The sequence below is a fragment of the Cryptomeria japonica genome, chromosome 3, assembly GCF_030272615.1.
Source record: "Cryptomeria japonica chromosome 3, Sugi_1.0, whole genome shotgun sequence".
NCBI lineage: Eukaryota > Viridiplantae > Streptophyta > Pinopsida > Cupressales > Cupressaceae > Cryptomeria > Cryptomeria japonica.
The window spans coordinates 822,260,690-822,282,400 of record NC_081407.1 but is presented as its reverse complement, the minus strand read 5'-3'; positions in this window follow the sequence as shown (position 1 = coordinate 822,282,400).

Here is a 21,711-nt window from a genome sequence, read left to right as displayed (position 1 = left end):
AGTAGGACCAATACAAAAGGACACTATGTGCCAAGTCTTAGACATAGACCTCACATACAATATCTTATTGGGTCAACCTTGGATACATGAAATGCAAGTAGTACCTTCTACTTATCACCAACGTGTTAAGTTCCCTTACAATGGACAAGAGATTTCTATATCAGTAGATCATAACCCATTTCAATATTGTAATGCTATGGGGGTAGCCCAAGACAACTTGGTTCCACATAATAGAGAAAAACAAAGTTCCTTAGCACCGACTATTCAGCAAGAAAAGTCTAAATCACTATCTATGGATTTCAAGCAAAAAATGAAAATCAAAGAGCAAGGCATGGGAGAATACTCTTTGGAACCTTTGTGTTTAGACAACTTACCAGCATCGCCTAAATCTCATGGATTACCTACAACATCAACACATCAAGCAAACCATCCCATCACCAAGTTTGATGGCAAATTTATCCAACTAGGCACTCTAGCACATGAATTAGAGGAAAAAGACATCCTTAGTTGGATGTACAAGGATGAGGAAGAAGACAGGGCGACTACTATGGAAGTAGCTATACCATCACACATGTATGGAAAAGGCTACTTGATCATGCAAGAAATGGGATACAATGGAAAAGGACCTATTGGTAAACATCAGGAAGGTGTCACAGAACCATTGGATCCTCCTTCACAATTTAGTAAAGACAAGACATGATTGGGCTACGAATACACTTTACCACCAAGGAAGACACTAAGCAAATACCAAAAAACTCAGTGGAAAGCAAAGAAGAAATACAAGGAGGACTCTTGGCAGGAGGCACTATTTGAGTTAGTAGAGACAATACACAAAGAACATGAAAATCAAGAATGAAAGCAATATCAAAGGAAGGCCATCAATCAAAAGAAGGAAGCATTTACTGTAGAAGTACGTCATGTTCAAGAACCAGTGTCCAATAAAGAGGAATCTCTTCCTGATAACATCATTCCTCCCCGAGAAGAGACAATATATGAACAAATGCAAAAAGTGGAAGCAAGATTTGACACCAAATCAGAGAAAACTATCAAACTTGTATCAATCATCAAAGACCTATTTTCACCCTACAACATACCAATCCACAACATTGCCAAAATCTGGGATAATACCTCTGAGACTGATTCCAATGAATATGAATGGGGTGGATGTTCTAATGTTACTGGAGATATTGCTGCAAATGACAGTCATACACCCATCTCTCAAGAAGAATACAACACAGAATATAGACCACTTGAATTTGGTCTGCAAAATATCTATGATGCCAAGGAAAATGAGCAACAACATTACAAGAAAGTCTACATAGAAGATGATACCATCAAAGATCTTGACGAAATCCTTAACTTCTTTAACACCCTAGCCAACCATGATGATACCTCCATCCTACCACTTACAGCAGCTGAACTTGATCCACCTAATAACTCCTTACCACTTGTCTTTCCTGACCTCATAGACTAGGAAGAACCTGGAACTCATGATATACCAATTTTCCCAAATGATGAATCCATTATCCATTACTTGTGTACCGTTAACTTGGAAACAAACTCTGCCAGTGAACAAAGTAACAACATCTACAATCAGGGGAGTGCCAAGTCTACCAGTCGCAAAAATGAACAACATAAAAGATCCACTGCTGAAAACCGGTCAATGGCAGCAATAGATCATGAAAAAGTAAAAATAAAGGACGCATCTGAAGGTGAAAACCTTTTTAAGGCACCTAAAGATGGGAGACTTGACACTCTTCCTAAGCATTATCATGAGTGATCACCCATATTGATTTAGCCCACTCAATCAATCAACATTGGTACTACAGAAGCAGCCAAAAATATACACCTTGCAGAATCTTTGATAGAGGAAGAAAGATCAGAGTTTATCAAATTTTTTAAAGAAAAGAAAAAAAACTTTTCTTGGTCATATGCAGATATGCCCGGGATTGATCCACAATTAATCATGCATCATTTGTCCATTGCTCCAAGAGCTAAGCCAGTCAAGGAAAAATTGCGAAAGATGAATCCACATGTAGCACTCATGGTTAAAGCTAAGCTGAAGAAACTATTAGACTTCGGATTTATTCGACCTATCGACTATGCTAAATGGATTTACAACATCGTACCAATATCAAAACTAGATGGCAGTATCAGAATATGCACTGATTTTAGAGATGTCAACAAAGCCTATCCAAAGGATGACTTCGCTTTTCCTAGTATCGACATAATTGTAGACCTCACAGCAAACCATGCAATGCTATCATTAATGGACATTTTTTCAGGCTATAATCAAATCAAGATAACCCTAGAGGATCAAGATAGAACAACATTTACCTGTCCTTGGGGAATGTACTATTGGAATGTCATGACTTTTGGCTTAAAGAATGCAGGGGCAACTTATCAATGAGCAATGACAACAATCTTTCATGACATGATACATACCTTCATGGAGGACTATGTGGATGATTTACTAGCTAAATCATTCACCAGGGCAGAACATTTAAGCATCTTAGAGAAGATTTTGATAGATTGGAAGAGTTCCAAGTCAGACTCAACCCTAAGAAGTGTGTCTTCGGGGTTACATAGTTTTAGCTAAGGGTATTGAAGTGGATCCAGCAAAGGTACAAGCCATTATGGAGATGCCACCACCAAAGAACATCAACCAGCTCAGATCTCTACAAGGACGACTTCAGTCAATCAGGCGATTCATCACTCAACTAGCAGATAAAAGTCTACTATTCAAACATTTGCTAAATAAAAATGTACCATTCAGATGGGAACCCAAATGTGCAGAATCATTCTGTCAAATCAAACAATATCTAATGAACCCACCAGTTCTAGTACCACCAATAGCAGGGAAGCCACTCATTCTCTACATTTCAACAACATATATATCACTAGGGGCATTATTAGCACAAGAAGATCAACAAGGCAAGGAACGAGCTATATATTACACCAACAAGACATTGAATGGATATGAAATCAACTATAGATTCATTGAGAAGGCTTGCCTAATAGTGGTATTTGCCTCTCAAAAGTTCTGACACTACATGCTAGCATGTACAATCAAGCTCATAGCAAAAATTGATCCTCTCAAATATTTATTCAACACAATAGCTCTTACAGGGGGATTGGCTAAATGGGTCATGATTCTCAGTGAATTTGATATCCACTACACAGAGTGACGAGCTATCAAGGGACAAGCAATTACGGATCAACTGGCTGAAGCACCACTACCTGGAAAACAACCTATGGAGATCAAATTTTTGGACATGGATGTTCTTGCTATTTCCACCAAACAATGGACCCTATACTTTGATGGATCCTATACTCAACATGGTTCAGGTGTTGGCATTTTGTTCATCACTCCTGAAGGGCACACTATACCAAGATCATATCGGCTCATGTTTCCATGCACAAATAACGTTGCTGAATATGAGGCACTAGTTATAGGCATCAAAATGACCATGGAATGGAGAATCACATAATTAAAAGTCTATGGAGATTCACAACTAGTCATCAATCAAATCAACAATGACTATCAAACAAAGGATGACAAGCTACTACCATACAAGTGAATGGTGGATGATTTCAAACAATATTTTGTACACATCACCTTCGAACAAATACCAAGGTTAGACAATAGAGCAACCAATGTAATGGCTACTATTGCTTCACTACTGCAAATTCTAGAATAACAGAATCGTTACGAGTTTTTGGTAGAGCAATTGTTCTTCCCAGCCTATGACCATTCTGATTCCCATGTTATCTATGCCTTGATCAGTTCTAACTCTCCATTATATGGACTGATATAGGACTATCTTAAAAACAATATCCTACCCATTTACCTATCCCAAAACAAAAAATGCAACTTTATCCGACAAGTCGCCCATTATACTCTCATTGCTGATACTTTGTACCATCGAGGTCTAGATGGCACTCTTCTTCGTTGCCTTGATCGTAATGAATCTGACTCCGCTTTACAAGAGCTTCACGAAGGTATCTATGGAACACATTCAAGTGGTCCTACTCTAGCTAAAAAACTTCTAAGAATGGGATATTACTAGCCGACAATGGAAAAAGACTCTTATCATTTTGCAAAGAAGTGTCCTAAATGCCAAATCCATGGCAATCTTATACATGCACCAGCATAGGAACTACAACCATTCACAACATCTTAGCCCTTTTTCCAGTGGGGACTAGACTTATTCAACAAAATACATCCTTCATCTTCAAATGGACACAAGTTCATTATCAGTGCAACAGAATACTTTACCAAGTGGATTGAAGCGGTCCCCATGACCACAGTGACTGGGAAAGAAATTGCTTTTTTTATCCTTAATTATCTGATCTGCAGATATGGCATTCCAAGTTCCATCATCACAGATAATGGATGACATTTTAAGAACCAATATGTGCGAGAACTATGTAAAAAATTCAAAATCCAACATCATTTCTCTACACCTTACTACCCACAAGGGAATGGTCAGGCAGAAGCATCCAACAAGACAATATTGAAAATCCTAAAGAAAACAGTGAATGGTGCAAGAAAAGATTGGCATGTACAACTCAATCTAGCACTTTGGGCATATAGAACTAGCATCCACACACCTACAAGAGCTACACCATATTCATTGGTGTATGGATTAGAAGCCATTTTACCCTTGTAGGTAGAAATTCCATCTCTTAGAGTCTCTTTGAAAGGCCTAATTCCAGATGAAGAGCATCGAGTCAATCGACTGCAGGAGCTAGAAATTCTAGATGAAAGACACCAACATGCCTACACTCACCTCAAAGCATATCAACAATGCATGTTCAAAAGCTACAACCACAAGGTCATTCCCATAATTTTTAAAATTGGTGATTTAGTACTCAAGGAAAATCCTAGAAATCAAAAAGATCGGGAAAAGAAAGGGAAATTTGAACCTAACTGGTTAGGTCCCTATGTCATCATATCAACCTATGAATCAGGTGCTTATCAACTAACAACTTCAGAAGGGGATGTGCTCAACAAACCAACTAACAACATTCATTTGAAGAAATACTACACTTGAGTAGTCTAAAGCACAAAAAAGTTGAAAATATCAAAAAATAAAAAAATTTCAAAAATCAAGAAAAATCAAATAAAAAGGTACAATAAAAGCAACTGGTGAAAACCTGGCAATAGGCGCTACTGTGAGGGGACAAATTCTCTATTTATCTTTACTACCAAACTAGTATATCCGCAGTCTAGCACTATCGGTCGTCGCCCAACATTTTTTATCGTATTATCTAGGACATACTTAGCGTAGTCACTATCCTGGTTTATCCAAATATCATTTCATCATATCCCACCATGGCTTCGTAATCACTGTACAAATTAAGAGAAAAAATCAGCTAGGGGCAGCATTGATCAGAACTTGCAACAAATTCAAGACATCAAAAGTTGTGGCAAACTCAAAACATCATATCCAGCAAACAGCTTAACAATCACAACAAAACCACACATTGATCACTTAACGAGATTCACAAAATATGATGGATGATATTCTGAATTATCAAATGTTGGCTTTTTGCATGAAGGTTTGACTATTTTTGCCCCTGAATTTTTTGAACTATTGGACCCTCTATATTTTCTCAATAATGCATCAAGCTAGAGAAAGTCATGGGGACTCCAATATTTTTTAGTTTTCCATTTGTGAGGCGATCAATTGTACTGTGAAAATACTTGTCTCGAGACGTGATTCACAACATATCACTGAAGACATGATTCCACTTTGTGCATACAATTTGTTTAATCTTGTTTGTTTATACACAATCTGCACTTAGGTCGTCTTGGTTCAATTATACCTTGACGCTTGTGCTATCTTGCAAAATAAAAAATCATGTAAATTTTTCTTAGGTCATTATGGTTCAATTATACCATTATGCTTGTATAAATTTTCAACATATCCCAAACAAATCAATGCTCAATGATGACAACTACAAAAAAAGCAAAAACATGTGACTATACAGGGATGACAAATGCAAAACGAGGATGCTAAATTTAGTTGCATATCATTTTACAAATAGTTGCATATCATTTTACAATTAGTTGTATATCACATTAATCTTGCATCAATATCATTTTATTTTCCATATCATTATCATACATCTCATTTTCAAGATACATCTCATAACATCATGCATTAACACATCATATTCATCACATATCAAATCACATACATCTAATTATCGCATCATCATCATAGAATAATCAAAATCATATAGAAAGCATCATCCATAACACATCACATGAGGATCAAGGAAAATGGTGTCATATATATATCTAAAAAATGATCAATGTACAAAATATGTCATGTCTATGCCAAAAGCAAAAAATACAATGGCGACAACATCTCTCAAGTATGACTATCTCCTGAGGGTGACGGTCTCACAACAGATGTCCCAGCACCTGGATCTCCAGGTGGAGCCTGTCTAGGAGGCCCTATCATGCCTCTACTCTTTGTGTTCGACCTAGTCTCTCGAGATTGACTCTATCTCGAAGCTGTAAAACTCGGCACTTGACGCTCCCTGGGCACCACATCCTCATAATGCCTCCTAAAGTACTCCACCCCCTTAGCTCTCAAAGCCACCTCTTTCAGGGTATCTCTCATTGTGCCACCCGCCGTCGCTCTCTCCAAAGCCTCTGCTCGAGCCTCAGATCAACCCAACCGCTCCAAAACTGTATCTTGCTCAATGGTCAATTAGTAATTTTTTGCTGATGTGCCAATAGCTATGTCTGCAGGCGCTGCACTAATAACTACAACGACCTAATTTGTGCATCCTACTAGTGCATCGAAATCCACATCTGGATGGGTACCTATGAAGTGGTACCCCCTATACCTCTCCCTGTCCTCGGGGTTGGTGGGGGTAACACATCAGCTCTCCTCCTCTAAGCCGACTGTCTAAACTCATCAGTCCCTCCCACCACTATTATCACCTCTCCTACTCACTCCTCTCCCCCAACTCCGATAGCCAAACCTCCTCTCCCTCTATCCACTACAGCTCGCCCCACAGCTCTCTCCACCCAAAAGCCTCTGGCACCACCATCTCCACCCCTATCTCCTCTCCTCCCTTTATCCCCTCACCGATCTCGGCCACCTCCTCTACCATCACCACCATCATCCCCTCCACCATCCCCACCTCCCACATCTAGCTCCTCTCCATCCTCTCTCCATCTCCCTAGCCTCTTGGGCTGCTCATCATCCTCATCATCATCAAAAGTGGGAATCATCTCCGCTGGATCTGATATCCTGGCAACTGCATGTGCTGCAAATAGTGTGGTGAACTCCTCAGTCATCCCTGCATCCACTACCCCATAGGCATAGTCCCATAACTGGCTAGCTAAGTGAAAGAAATCCTCAACTACTATCATGCTATTAATAGTGGGTCCCCACTCTAGTATATCCTGTCTCCGTCAAGCATACAAGCATGCTCCCTATGGAACTCCCTGCTGATGACCATACTACCACAACACCCGGCTATGCAAAAATCTATCAATAACAAAGGGTGTCTACCCTATCAAAATTTGGGTCATATAGACATAGGGCATCTCCATCCCATCCTCTACCCATAACTCGCACTCCATGTATGGTCTCCAGACGACCGTATCAATATCATCTAACACTCTCCTCCAATGCTCTAGTTTGCCCAACTTACGTTGGACAACTATCCCTCAATATCCGTATGCATAAGCACACCCAGTTGGCCTATCTCTATCCGCTAGTGGCCTAGCTGTGGGAATATGCTCCCACGCCCATACCTATTGCAATGTAACTCCACCTGATAAACTACTATACCCCAAGTACACCACCTAATACAGATCACTGTATAAGTGGGCCAGCATAGCCAACCCCCATGCAAAGCGGCGACCCTGTGTCACCATGTCCTCCAGGACCAATCCCCATCCTACTGCTAGTCCCTTCAACCTACGGTCGGGACATAAGAAACCACCTATGAACCCTGCCAACACTGATGGTAGAGGTGTTGGCATTTTCAATAGAAAGATTGTTGATATTCATTAAGGATATTGAGAAGGTTGTTGAAGATTATTTGATATAACTAAAAAAGGATGATAACTATCTTTATAACATTATTTTGTCATTGATGTCAAGAAATTGATTTTCTGATTTAGTATTATGTTGCCATATCTTGAGAAGATTGATTTGAAGAGAAGTAAGATGTTGGTAAAAGACACAAAAAGAATGTGATAAGAAAGGAGGAGGAATAAGTTATTCAATGGACAACTATTACCGAGTTAGACAATGATGACATCATGATGTTTAGATTGTTTTGATATCCTACATATGTTGTTGATTGTAAGGTTAATACTATACTATGTTACCAAGCAAAGAACCTAGTCGGTAAACCCTAAGGTTATCGATATCCGTTAATGAAGGCATAATGTCTACCAAGTAAAGTTTAGTATTTACCGAGTTGCAACCAAGTTATGATAGATCGCATTGGATGGATAAAAGCATTATTTAATGAAGGACAATGATTAGCTGGAGATGTATAAATGATTGGTATGTCATGCATAGAGTTTTTTAAGGATCTATGGCAATGGAAGATCGGCAAGAAGATCTACAATGCAGAATGAACCACAATAACCTTGTGCAAGTTCCTAGAAAGGAATGCAAGTCCCTAGGCAAGGTAAAATGTTTTTAGATCGAAGGATGCATTGAACCTAGTCAAGATTGATCATGGGAAATGTGATCAAGGAGATTCAGCAGTTAGCAAATTGTTTATAAATAAAAATTGTTGATGAACAATGCATGCGGGAAAGTGTAAGCACAAGGATGCTACGTAGTGATTACCGAGCATAGAAGCTTGAAGATCTATTTGAATAATAGAGTAAGGAGCCCAGCAGAGGGACAAGATAAGTCCTATGACTAGATTGTGTTGAGCAAATAAGAATCTGCTTCAGCATTTTAGATCTAAAGTTTCAGATATATTTTTATTACTGTTATTGTGTAAGTGATAGAAAATGTCTTAACTGAGTGGACTTAACATTCTTATTTGTAAATCCTCTAGCAAGGTGAAATTCTAAATGAGTGTTTGAAATCCTTTGACAAGGTCACTTCTAACAAAGTGAAGATCCTAATAGATCTGAGGGAAATCCCTTAACCGGGTCACATCTAGCAATGTGTTTGTAATATTTAACGGGATTTACTTTTAACCGAGCATACTCTAGAAGAGTATATTTCTTAGTGGGTCCGAAATCCCACAATGGTTTTTCCCTATTTGGGTTTCCACGTTAAATCTGGTGTTATATGTATTATGATGATTATGTGTTTATGAGTTTGCATGTTTAGTAGTTTTTGGTTATATTGTTGAAGTATAAGTTACCGAGGTTGAATCTATTGGAGATTAAGTTTGTATGATTCACCCCCCCCCCTCTCATCTTGTTAGCTATTGGCATCTTTTCTTTACATTTAGTATCAGAACTTAACAAGAGGAGCATAATCCAAATCTATAAACTCCTGCCAGGGTGTCTCATATCCATAAATCGTATCATCCTATAGAATCTAGCGAAGTGCCTCTATCCCACCCTCCTCTGTCTACTCATAAGGTAATAATGCACCTACCACAAGAATCCACAAAATCTGGTAGCAATCCTTTGGTGTCACTGTAATCTCCCCTATCACCAAATAGAAGGTGTTGGTGCCACTATGCCACCTCTCAGCCAACGCTATCAATAAACCCCAGTTAACGATAAATCGAGGCATCTCTAACAAATAGGATAGGCCACACCTCTCAATGATATCCTTGTCAGCCTCTATCAATTGTGGTATCAATGACCACAGTCTCAAAAATCACTCTCGTGACTGAACTACTCTAATGTGCTCCTGTCAAAAAGAAAAACAAGTCCAATATCAGTTTCCTCATCAAATCAAATTCATACCAACTTGAAACATTGAAAATCTAATCAAGTTCCACATCATATCAGATCCATTTAGATATCAAATCATATCAACTTGTAAAACAACTCAAGTTTCACATCAACTTGTAACACAACTCAAGTTTCACAATCATATCAACTTGTAACACAACTCAAGTTTCACATTCATATCAGCTTGTAAAACAACTCAAGTTCCACAACCATATCAGCTTGTAAAACAAATCAAGCTCCGCATATATATCAACTTGAAACAATGCAAATCAATTCAAGTTCATATCAAAAACCACATCATATCAACATCTGATCACAATCAACTTGAAACATTGCAAATCAAATCAAGTTATATCATAACTCATATTGGACAACTTATCAAAACAATGATAGCAAACATGCAGATTGACAATTCGCACCCATCTCAACAAAACTGGCAAAAACTTACCTATCTTTCTTCATCCAAAATCCTACTTTACCCAAATTTTTCCCTCATGCACTAAACAATCTTATCTATTGCTACCCTATCCTATTTATGCACCACCTAAACTACTCTAAGCACTACAAACCCCTATGCACTATCTTATCCTGGCCCTGCACTGCAAGCCTAACCCTATGCGCTAGGGTATACCTACGCACTATTCTACACTACCCCTGCAAACCCCAGCTAACCCTATGCACTAGGTCTCTCCTACGCGCTACCCTGTGCCCCCGACGTGCTAACCTATATTTATGTGCTACCCTAACCTACCCCTATGCTACCCTAATCTACTCAGACACTACCCTATTTTATTAAACCCTACGCGCTACGCAACCTATCGTATGTGCTACGATTTTACCCCGACGCGCTAAACCGTTAAATTCAAGTGAAAAAATTCAAAAACATGATCCAAAATGACAAAACAAAAATAAAAAAGGGGTCAAAAAGGATGACTTACTGGTGGTCCATACGTGCGCTTGAATCTATGAGAAGCAAAGGGAACCGACATCTTGATTTTCTCTCCAAGTGTCACTTTCTCCAGAGTCAACAAGCACAAATGAGACAAAATAAATCACTTTTTACCTTTTTATAGGGTAAAGGAAAATTAGGGTTGAGTGGACGAACGCGTAAATTGCTCAAGGTCTCCCGTTTACTCCTACACAAACATCATTATTGGGAAATGAATCAACTTATCGCATTCAACATAGACAAAAATTTAAAATGCAATCAAAATTATCAAATCAAATCAAATTTTCAAAATTTTGATTCATCTCCCGAGGGGGCATTATCAACATCATTTATCAAATCTGGGGCACAACATGAATATCTCGACATGACATCATACTAATCATAACCAAATCATGACGACACATCATTTTATTTGAATCAACATGTACACACACGTCACTTCAAAGAGGGGCAATATATAGATATATAAAAATGACCATATTCCTAAATGAGTATTTAATGTTCATTTTATTATTATTCCTCTATTTAGTTAAATTTAATTTAATTAAATTAAATCACCCACATTCTTCTATTTAATTAAATAAATTATTAAATTTATTTATTTAAATTCACTTAACCCCTTTACATCATTTAATTGAATAAATCATTTTATTTAATTAAATCCCTTCTTCCTACTTTTTAATTAAATTTACATTTAATTAAATAGTTCACCCCAATTAAATAAATCTAATTTATTTAATTTCCCAACTTGCAACCAAATTGAAATAAAGCAATTTATTTTAATTATTCCTCATCCACATGCATTTTCCTACATCTCCCACTTGCATCATAATCCCCTTCCTAAATTCTTCTAGAATCCATTTAATCCTAATCAATTAACCCAAACCCATCAATTATCCCCTTTCCCTAAATTTGAGGAGGCCACTTCTCAAATTTGGAGTAAAGTCTTCAAAAGGCATTAAAGCCTTTATGCCTTCAATAAGATAACTTGTTGAATACCCCCAAATTTGGAAGGACTCTTACAAATTTGTCCCCAAAGTCTTCAAACCATTAATGGTTAACTAACCCTTAGTGGCGTGGTTAGAGACTTTTTGACTAACTTAACCCTCATCTAAACCAAGGGTCTCATCAAACATTTATTATTTTGACCATGGTTATCCCTTTAACCTTTGCACAAAAGTTTATCCTTTGGGTAAAAGCTTTATCCATTGGATAACCCTAACCTAACCTTAACCCTTACCATCTAAGGTAACCATGAGGTCTTCTCAAGAATTTAATGCTTCTTACATCTCCTCTCAAGAAGTCTTATGTTGACAATTGTCACCATTTCATTGGTGAAAATTGTAAACATGGATTGATAACTTTCAATCCTGACCTTGCATTGCCCTATTTTCATTATAAATAGAGCTCTAATTCCTCCATCCAAAAAAAAAAGCTTTTAGTATCTCATTTATACTCATATATATCAATACATCTAGCTTCTCTTTGTAATAGGAATTAATCTAATAAGCATTTTAGAGTATTTCCTTTATCATTATCTTAAATCATTAACTAGTATATCATGTTAGGATAGTATTGCTACTAACCTTGTCATCTTATAATCTAGTTTACTTCATTTGTAGAATCATTAATAGATAGGATGCATTTCATGTTAAAATCAATCTAAAGCATCCCTCGTTCTTGCATTCGTCATCCCTAAGTCACTTTGCTTAGTGATCTGAGAGAAAAGGCATTGGCTTGGGGGACCTTGTGAGATACAGAACCATGGAACCTACCTTGGGAAGTTGAGTCATTCCTCATGACTCCATTGTCATGCCCAAACTTTTGGGCACAAACGGGATAAATTTTTTTTTTTAAAAATACTTAACTTAATACGATTATCTTAATTAAATTAATGCAAACTAGTTTGGTCTTAACTATGTTTTCGAATAAATCAAGCAACTAAATAAATGAGGCATTTAATAATCTATGTTATAAGCGAGCTAATATTTCCCCAAAATAGTGATCATTAATCTTCTATTAAATAATTAAACTTTCTAGCAATTAATCTCAAACTAAATATACAATTTCTAAAATTAATTGATAGAGGAAAATAATGATTTCCTATAGTTCCTTAACCACTTAGGGTCTAAAATTAACTCACCCTAACTCTTTGATTAACTAAATCTATTAAATCAATTATTCATTAATTTAAAAAGGGTCCAATAATTTTCAGAATAGAGGGGGCCAACATGGTCAATTTAATCCCCTAAAGTTTACCCTCCCAAGAGTATAAAATCCCCTTTTTTTATACTTTATTAAAATGCTTCTACATTTATTAATAAATTAAAAAAAAACATTACTTAGTTTCACCAATAACTATTTGCTTTCCAAGTAATTAAAGGAATTAAATCACTTTTATATATATATATATATATATATATATATATATATATATATATATGTATGTATATATATATGTATATATATATGTATATATATATATATGTATATGTATATATATATATGTATATGTATATATATATATGTATATGTATATATATATATACATACATATATATATATATATATATATATATATATATATATATATATATATATATATATATATACCTATAATCTATACATATGTTTATGAATGTATCCAAAGGGAAGGTGGGGTTATTTTTTTTTATTTTTTTTTCTTTATAATATTTAATCCCTTTTTATCACACTCCCCACCACACACATACTTACCCCTTTCTTTCCTTTTTTTTTTTAAACATACAACCCTATTTTTAAAACAAACTAAATGTATTTGCCCTAACCCGAAAATAGGGTTAGGGCATGAGTGTGAAGAAATAACATTCACACTTCTTTTATTTTCGTGTGTGTGTGATGTATGTGTGTGCCCTCTTTTTTTTTGTGTGTGTGTGCAGGTGTGGGAGTGGCGGCCTGAGCATCTAGCCCATGGCAGTGCCGAAAGAAGGAGGCGGAGGGAGACCAAGCGGGGGGGGGGGGTTTGTTGTTTGCCCGTGGCGTGGGGAAGGCAGAGCGGGGAAAGACGGTGGCGGCGCGGGCACCGCAGCTGCGGACGGCGCCGCCCGCAGACTGCAGCTCCCGTAGGCTGCGGACGACACCGTCCGCAGACTGTGGCTCTCGCAGGCTGCGGACGCCGCCGCCCATAGACTGCGGCTCTCGCAGGCTGCGGGCATCGCCGCCCACAGACTGCGGGTTCCACAGCCTGTGGACGGCGCCGCCCACAGTTGCGGGCACCCACAGGCTGTGGGCGCCGCCGCCCAAGCTGCGGCCCCCTACTTACACACCGCGTTTGGTCTAAAGAAACTCCTCTTTTTTAAATTTTATTTTATTATTATTTTTTTAATATATATATATATATATATATGTATATATATATATGTGTATATATATATATGTATATATATATATATATGTATATATATGTATAGATATATATATATATATATGTATATATATGAAAGTGAGAATACACAGTTTTATATGAAATATACAGATTTCATTTTAAAGATTAACACGTATTATATTTATATATATATTTATATTTATATATATATATATATAAATATATATATATATAAATATATATATATAAATATATATATATATATATATATATATATATAAATATATATATATATATATATATATATATATATATATATATATATATATATATAGGTATATATCTAATCCCTTTTTTTTTTTTACATGCAGAAATTAATAAATGATTAACAGCAAGAAGTAAATACAATAAACATTTTCTATTTTGTCACTAATTAGGCTTAAAATTTTGCCCTTATCTTTTTATGTACAAATCTTAAATTGGTTATTTCCTTAGCCTACTAGACCTAGTTTAGAGGAAATAAGATAACTAGATGGTTTATTTGTTTAAGCATTCTGAACTAACATCTACAATACTTCCTAACAACAATTTAAAATATAACCTTTTTTGATAAACAATTTAGATCTAAAACTAAGTGCTAAACCTTTTGATAAAATAAGCTACCACATTTAGATTTATTTTCTGCATTAAATGGGGAAAATAAATAACTGATTTATTTATTTGCAGCAGCATAATAACACAAAAGAACATGTAGTAATAAACTATTTTTATTTATTTTCAGAATACACAAAAATGCATCTACTTGATATACATATTTAAAAAAATAAAAAAATAGAACTAAATAAAGCTTCTACATTCTTTTGACAAAAATAACTAAATATAAACATGCATTCTTTTAGGCATTTTATTTGCTTCTAAATGAAGGAGCATTACATATGGGATTTGAAAATCCTACTAGTCTTCCCTTGCTAATGGGGAAGGACTTATTTTGAAATACATATTTTACTTGCTTTTGGAAATGTAAATACAACATTGACTCCTCTTGTCGTTTTTTTTTCTACTACAAAATAAAATACAATTTCCTTTCAAACTATTCTGCAACAAAAAAAATGCAACTAGGCTCTTTAATCTTCTTTTTTTAATCCAAGCAACCTGCAATAAAAACACAACTTGACCATGGAGAGCTCACCTCCCAGCCTAGGCTTACTAGAAGCCACCCCCGAGCTTGGAGAACCAAGCACTAGACGGGTTACAAACAAGCAAACAACACAACATATAGGCATACACTCAACAAACATCTTCCCATCCCAAGCTACACTTCACCACTCTTTGTGATGTTCATTCCACGGGTGGAAGTGGACCAAGTACCATTGGGGAGATTGCAAGCCAAAAATTTTACAATACAAGCCACCTCATGGCAATACAAATTACAACAAAAGATGCATCCACATACCTTATGCCCCCCAAAGGCTCAATGGCCACATTTTCTCCCCTTATGACCCCCAAATGCATACACAAGGCTATGCAGCAAGGGTGACAAAGGACACCCTTGAGATCACTCTCCATAAGGAGAGCCTCTCACCCAAGGCTGTCATACTCCTTCCACCCCAAGACCATCCTACTCCCCCAAGAGTAGGAGGTCTTGGACACTGCCAAAACAAGAACACATAAACAAAAAGAAGCATAAAAATGAAAGCTTACACTTTTCTTTTCAACAACAATTTACATAACACAACTCTTTCAACAAGCTTTTCTTTCCTTCAACAAAACTACATAAACACACATAAACAACATAAATAGGAGGGAAACAAAACCAACCTTATTCTACCAATAGGTATGTTAGATATATTTGGGGATGAGCTGCCCAATCCACACAATCTTTTCTCCAAACTTCTCCCCAAAATTCTATCCTACAACTAATTTTCAAAGTAAAAACATAATCTCCAAAAATGGAGAGTGGGTGATTGCTCACTAAGTCTCCAATCCTTGCCTAAGAAGGCCTCTCAAACACTTCCCAACCCCTTGGGTGAGGTGAGAGTTCCCATTGGTTGCTCTTCCCAAACTCTTACACATTACTAAAACTGGAAAGAGAAAAGGTGAGAGAAGATGGGGAAGAGAGTTTGACATCAAAAGGGAAGGTTGTCTATCCTAGGAGGAACTTTCTAAGTTGAATTTTCGTTCACCTTGGAAACACCACTTTTTGAGGTGACTAAACAGTCACATGGGAGTAGTCACATGTTTCAAAATACCCCTAACCCATAGGTATACCCTTTGGACCTTTGGAAAAGCCTTAAAACTGACCCTAGGAGTCCATTTAACCCCTTAGAACCCCAACTGAAGTTTACCTACGGGTCAAACCTGAGTTGACCACTCCCAAGACTCCCTACCCAAGGCAAATTTGGGACCACACTCATGTTTTGAATGGCTTTGGTAGAAACAAAACTCCCTCCAAGAGACAAGTCAAAATCAATGACACTAATCAGCACATGTGTCAAGTGACACAATAAAAATACAATATAAAAATCACACATGGAATTTGTCTCTTGTAGGATTACACATATACATAAAAATTAATTTTAACACTCAAGCATCATACACTTCACAAATAAAATACATTACAAAAGGGGTGTTGTCTCTCCAAATAGACAACTCCCGGCTTAACAAACGTACATTGGTCTAGGTTTGGTTCTCCATATAAATTCCATGGTCACATGGATAATTTTCCTGCGCATCTCAATTAACACATTAGTAATCCCAAATCATCACAATTATACATAATCAAATACATGGATTTCATTACACATCAAACACTTCATACATTGGCAATAATAACTCAATATCTCATTCAATTAAATTCAATTTCACCTAAGCAATTAACATAATTCTCAAAATTGAACCATTCATAAAATAAGCATCATTTCTCTATCATCAAAATGAAGTCCTGCAAATTCCAATAATGACATTCACCATTTCAAAGTAATTCTATTCTAGCATCATATAAAGTTTCATAATCATCAAGCATAAAATAAAGCATCATCTTATGTCAATGTGATCCAAATCATGGAGTCATATAGGTTCTAAATCCATAGAGCATAAAATAAGGCATCCATAATAGTCTCAATATGCAAATAACTGAAAATGTCAAACTGAGTCGGGGTAGGGCCTCACATCCATAACTTGCACCAAGAAGTTCTGTGGGTGTGTGAACAAGCTCTTTGAGACCACATTTTCACATTTTGAGTTTCATAGCCCCACTTTTCCCGTACACACAAACAGTTTGATGATATTATGCCATGACTGACTCACTTTTGGTTATCGCATCCAGCTTACTGGTCACTTCTCTAAGATTCCCAAAGGATATCATCCTTCAACCTATATCACCAGTTCATCAGTGTAACTCTTCACCTTTTTCCACTGGTCATTGATCATTAGTTGGACTAATCACTTATCTACCTAGAGTGTTCTGGTCGTGCATAAGACTACTAAACTACAATCAGAGTCACCTCTTGTGACCACATCATCATTTCATCTGCTAGTTTGAAGAAACTGATCTCAATACCTATTGGGTGCTTAACTGACTGGTCGAATACTCTTTTTTCCCTTCTACTGATTAGCCTTCTAACAACACACTGCTTAAGTGTGTCAATGATGCATATTTGGGAAGCACTGGATCCTCCATACTATTTGCAGTCATGAGTAGACCATTGAGGTTTACCACATCTTCTTGCCTATGAGATTGGCCTTATTCATTGGTAAGTGTTGGTCATCAATGATAATACTAACTGATGAACTAGTTGTGCCAACACCATCAGTTATGCCAACACAAAGATCTGCCGATAAAACCTACCAGTAACTAAAAGGCTTACTAGAACAAGTGATAGTTTCTGAATCATCAAATCCTGAACCAAATGAATGTGATAAACATAAAAAACACATGAATAACCAATCCAAACCAATTTCACAAACCAAAGCATACTGGAGCATACCAGATCAGCATGATCTTACCAACCAGAAACCAATCATCCTACTGAGACCAACTAGATACTAGTAAACAACCAAAGCAACTAGTGTTGACATCAATGACAAACATCAATGCAACACATAATCAGTTCCTCCAAATTGCCAACAATCTCCCCCTTTGGCATTTGAAAAGAAAGGAGCGATGTGGGAGCAGGAGAAGCAAACGACTTTGAATTTGAACTTAGGATAGGGGGAGAAACCCTGCAATGGAAAGGTGAACTAGGGGGAGGGCAGAAAGGATGAATCCTAGGAGTGCCCTAATTCCTTTGAGCTAAATGGAAAGGAACTGGTGGATGGGGATCCACAAGCTGGCAACAAGCCTCTCGATCATGATGGTGGGAATGGAGAATCACGTGCTGGAGACAACCCAAGGTAGATACCTGTTCGAAGGGACAACAGTCGATCGTGTAATTCTCTATTTGGTGTCAAATCGAGTGGAAAGTCCTCACTCCCTCTAGTTTGTAATATCTTAGAACTAGAAAAGGGTAGATTTGTTATTGAAGTTAGAGACCTAGTGATTGAGCATAACATTAATCTTATGGCAATGACTCTGGTTGGAAAAAATTTGGGCCCAAGGCCAAATATTGATGTTGTCAGGGAATTTTCTATACGTAAATGGGCGCTTAAAGGTCAAGTGGAGATCACTGCTATGTCCAAAGGTGTGTTGTCGATGGTCTTTTCATGTAAGGAAGACACATTGAGGGTTCTTTATGATGGTCCTTGGTTGATTGGAAAATCAACGCTTGCACTGCAAAAGTGGTTGCCTAAGATGGACCTAAATGAATCATTTTTTTTACAAGCTCCTGTTTGGGTCAAATTGTTGAGCCTTCCCTTGGACTTCTAGGTTGAAGATGTCTTTAAAGGAATCACTAGTTCCTTTGGGGAACTCTTATCTATGGATCCTATCACAACAAGTAGAAGAAGACTTACCTTTGCTAGGATTTGTGTGGGAGTTATGCAAGGCACGGATATGCCCTTATCTATTGAAATTAACTCCAGATTGCGGAAGTGGATCCAACCTATGGAATATGAAAGTGTCCCTTTTGCATGTTTTCACTGCAAAAAATTGGGGCATACTACTTTAAAATTCCCTCTATAGGCTATCAAAGAGAAAGAGAAGAAATACAAGACAACGCAATGGAGAGCAAAAAAACCTGCTAAGCAACCAGAGATTACTGAAAAAGAGAAAATGGTAGAAGAAGCCCAGAGTGTTATCATCCCTGACACCTTTGAGCAATAAGGGAACATTAATATGGAAAACCTAGAAAACTAGATGCTTGAAGAAGGGAAAGAGGATCAAATAGGCAAAGACGATAGAGAACGACAAAACACCATTCAGGAGGAACAACAAAGTGATAACCCGAAAGATGGAGAACTACAGGTGGTGTTACAAACCAAGGAGGAAGCAGATTCGAATTGCATTATGGAAAGAACCAACAGAGATGGCCCTAGATTTGAATATGAGGAATCCCAGAGGTGTTTGATCCTTGGAGGGATCTCATTTTTTCATAATCACAACAATCGGTGGATATGGTGAAATCTACCTTCCAGCAGTCCCCAACAACCTCACTCCTTAATATAAGTGCTAAGTGGGATAAGGTTGATAATGTCAAGCAGAAGACAATCACCTAGAACATCCAAGAGGAAGATATCCAGATTAATGAAGTAGTGAAACGAAAGAAAATTGGAAAAAAGGGGTCGGAATCCACCCCTCAGGCTACTCCAGTCAAGACAAGAAATTGGACTAAAGCCAATACGGGTTTTGATGCTCTGTGAAATGGACAAGGTTAGCAAATGACAAACAACACAAGACACAAGAAATCGTTAGTGTTAGTCAATCAAAAACTAATCTAAACAGGCATATCAAAAGAGATACTAAAATCATGCTAATATATCTAACAAATGAAACAAAGATAATAAGGCATTTCCAAATGCCTCTTAGCATGCTCTTAGCTCCTTCTCCCTTGTTCCTCTCCTCTCCAAGTTCCAAAATAGTGTAGCTCTTAGCAGCTTTTTGCACTATGGATTCTTATGGAGGATTGAGATTTTAGTATTGTGCTCCAAATGTAAAATGAAAAGCTAAAATACTAGATGCTATTAAAATGATTGATTTTAACCAAAATAACAAGATTTTAGTTTGCTATGCTAAATGCTCTCTAAAATGCATATAGGTTAAATGCATACAAGTTTTCAGGATCTGGATTATGAAGAAATGGGCTCTATTTATAGGGAAAATGGAGCAATGGATGGTTGAGATTGAGTAATCTCAACAAGGGTCAGGATTCAATGGTATTCAATCCATATGAGGACTTTCAACCCAATCCCATGTTGACAAGTGTCACCATGAGGAGGCTTGAGAGGAGAGATAAGGAGCATTAAATGCTTGAGGGAACACGATGGTTACCCTAGTCAAAGAAATAAATGCTTTGAAGAGACACACGGGTTACATGAGGGTTAAGTTAGGGGTCAAAGTCCTTAACCATGGGTGCAAGTGGAATTAACCATTAATGGTCATGTAAGAGCCATAAGTGGTTTGGAAGACTTTAGAGGTTAATTTGTTGAACACACAAAGTATTAATTGTTTTTCAAAGACTTTGGAGTCTTTGAGAAGTGACTCCAATTTGCTTAGGAATGTGACAATATTTAGGGGATGGATTAGGTTAATTAGGAAGGGTTTAGAAGAATCCAGAAGGGGTTTAAGCATGCAAGTGGGAGGAATTTTGGTATTTTCAATTAAAATAAATTCATTTATTTCAATTAAATGGTGTAAGTTGCATTTGGATAAATATTTAAATAAATATTAATTTATTTAAATGAGAAAAAGAAGATAAAACATTAAATGCTTGAAGACTTTGAGGGAAACCATTAAAGGCTTAAGAAGACTCTAGAAGGAAGCCACTAAGTTTGAAGACTTTAAGGGAAACCATTAAAGGCTTAAGAAGACTTTAAGGGAAGCCATTAAGTTTGAAGACTTTAAGGGAAACCATTAAAGGCTTAAGAAGACTCTAGAAATAAGCCATTAAGTTTGAAGACTTTAAGGGAATCCATTAAGTTTGAAGACTTTAAGGGAAACCATTAAAGGCTTAAGAAGACTCTTAGAAGGAAGCCATTAAGTTTGAAGACTTTAAGGGAAATCATTAAAAGTTTCAAGTGGGTGAGGATAAATATGATTTAAAAAAAATAATTTATTTAAAATAGTTGTGCAACTTGCATTTGTAGGAAAATGCAAGTGGGTGGAGGATAAAGGTGATTTAAATAAATGATTTATTTAAAATAGTTGTGCAACTTGCATTTGTAGGAAAATGCAAGTGGGTGGAGGATAAAGGTGATTTAAATAAATGTTAATTTATTTAAATGTGAGAGGTGGGATTTTGGGGGATTTAAATAAATATTAATTTATTTAAATGTGAGAGAATATTTAATTAAATAAATATGATTTATTTATTTAATTAATGGTCTGAA